This window comes from Nematolebias whitei, chromosome 23 (genome assembly GCF_014905685.2).
Source record: "Nematolebias whitei isolate Nwh7 chromosome 23, NemWhi1, whole genome shotgun sequence".
In the NCBI taxonomy this organism is placed as follows: domain Eukaryota; kingdom Metazoa; phylum Chordata; class Actinopteri; order Cyprinodontiformes; family Rivulidae; genus Nematolebias; species Nematolebias whitei.
The window spans coordinates 6,585,413-6,585,713 of NC_056520.1; positions in this window are offsets into that span (position 1 = coordinate 6,585,413).

Consider the following 301-nt stretch of genomic DNA (forward strand, 5'->3'; position numbering starts at 1 on the left):
CCATCCATCCATTTATGGATCCATCCATCCATCTACCAATCCATCCATCCATTTATGGATCCATCCATCTATCTATTGAGCCATCCATTAAATCATAAATCAATCCATCCATCCATTCATCCATGACTCCATCCATCCATCTAACAATCCATCCATCCATTTATGGATCCATCCATCCATCAATCAATCAATCCGTCATCCGTCCATTGATCCATCCATTAATCCGTCCATTCATCCATCTATCTATGGATCCTTCCTTCCATCCATCCATCCTTGTATCCATCCATTCATCTATGGATCC